Source organism: Galeopterus variegatus, unplaced genomic scaffold (genome assembly GCF_000696425.1).
Source record: "Galeopterus variegatus unplaced genomic scaffold, G_variegatus-3.0.2 Scaffold2084, whole genome shotgun sequence".
Taxonomy (NCBI): Eukaryota; Metazoa; Chordata; class Mammalia; order Dermoptera; family Cynocephalidae; genus Galeopterus; species Galeopterus variegatus.
The window spans coordinates 223308-225296 of record NW_007728195.1 but is presented as its reverse complement, the minus strand read 5'-3'; the positions used below and the strand labels follow the sequence as shown (position 1 = coordinate 225296).

At 30.7% G+C, this 1989-nt stretch overlaps 1 protein-coding gene across 1 annotated transcript in view; it reads left to right on the top strand.

The window, feature by feature from the left end:
- Positions 1–1989, top strand: part of WDR3 (WD repeat domain 3) — a 33465-nt gene that overhangs the window by 1782 nt on the left and 29694 nt on the right. The window contains exon 2 of the mRNA XM_008580416.1: positions 1371–1489. The gene's annotated coding sequence lies outside the window, so the exon portion shown is untranslated. The remainder of the gene's footprint in view (positions 1–1370; positions 1490–1989) is intronic.

Here is a 1989-nt window from a genome sequence, read left to right as displayed (position 1 = left end):
AAATGCATTATGAAACTATAATTTAAAAAGTGTCATTGATGTGGTATCAATTCAGAATAGATTGTTGCAACCAAATGGAAATCTCAGAAACAAATTCACTTTTATACTCCTAATTAGTATATTTTAAATATGACATTTCTGATAAGTAGAAGAATGATGGATTATTTATAAAATGTTCCTTAGACAATTGGCTAACTATTTGGGGGGAAATTTATTACATGTCACATACCAAAATGAGTCACAGATTAAAGATGTTAGTGCTAAAAAGTAACATTTTAAGTAAACTGGAAAATATGTAAGTAAACATTTATTTGATATCAAGGTAGAAAAGGACTTCAAGTGTGTTATCAAAGAAAGGAATTATAAAGGAAAAGATTGATAGATTTGAATACTAATATTTAAAACATTTGTATATTAAAAAACAAAGGAAATTGAAAAAGGGAAATTATTTAATATTTTCAATGTAAAAAGAAAGGGTTAATATCATTCATTTATTAATAACTTAGAAACAGTTAAGTAAAACATGACACCCAAAGAAAGATAGATAAAAGACATAATTGACAATTCAAAAGAGATACAACTGGCCAATAATCACAATAGAGCATGTAAAAATTTTCTCAGTAGAAAAAATTTTACATTTGAAAAATTTTCTTCAGAGATGTAGATTTAAATAAACATTGAGACTGAGCATTTTTTATTTATGGAATTAGCAGTAGTTTTTTGAGAAAACTGATAATACCCAAAGTTGAGCAGATGGGGAAACTGACCTTGTCATACATATACCCGGTGGTTCTAGATTGATGTAACATGGGGATCCTTTTTTGATGGTGTGAATCAACAACTTTAAAAATAAACATACCTTTTAACCCAAGAATTTCCCATTTTATTATTATTTTAAGCAGAGATATGTACTAAGATATATGTACAAGTATGTCTATTACTACAGATTTATAATAGAAAATTGGAAAGCACCTAAATGTCTAAAATAGAAAATTTTTAGAATATGGAATAGAATTGATTATTATATTAGTATTAAATATGAGAACACTCTGGAATAACATGCAAATATATTAAATGAAAAGGGAGGGTTATAAAATGATATTAATAGCATAATCTCAATTTTCTAATAGGAAAATAACAGTTGAATATATACATAAAGACTGGAACAATATAAAACAAAATATCTTGGGATTATTTGTAGGTGGTGAGATTAAGGCTGGTGTGTATTCCTTTGTACTTTGTGTATGCTTTCCAGATTTTCTACAAGGACTGTGTATGGCCTTTGTAGTAATTCAGTCCCATTGTTTATCAAGTTAGGCCTTAAGTGGTGAAGAAAATTATTTTTTTTCTGTATCATTTGATCCCTTTAGGACACAGATATTATTGTGTGGGATGTGATCAATGAAAGTGGCCTCTACCGTCTAAAGGGACACAAAGATGCCATCACACAAGCATTGTTTCTGCGAGAAAAGAATCTGCTAGTTACTAGGTAAAGAAATTGTTGTTTTTCATTTCCAATTGGTTTTATGATGAATTCATTGGAGAGGGTTTCAAACAGGGAATTTGCTTCATTCCTTACTCATTTCTCTACACCATGCTCATGCTCATGTGCTGGCTTCCTCTTCTGCAAGTAATATCATAGAGCTCTTCAGAGTTATTTATAGCATTTTTAAATTCCCTTTTCTGGTTTGTCGTCCATTTCCACTACTATCAGCTTTTCTATTATCCTTCATCTTTCAACACACCTTTTATAGGATGAGCTTTGTCTATCTTCTGGGTCCCTTGTAAGTCTGGGAAGCAGAATATGGAGCAGTGAGCAGATGTGAATACCAGGTGTTTAATTTAGCTTGCCTTTTGAGGAGAGATGTACTCCATAGGCCTCTTGAGCATCTGTTGGGTTAGACCATTTGAAATTTCCATTCGTGTAGGTCAGAAGTGATCAAATATCACCAGTTTTGTGTGGCTCAACCCAATATAATAATAATTATT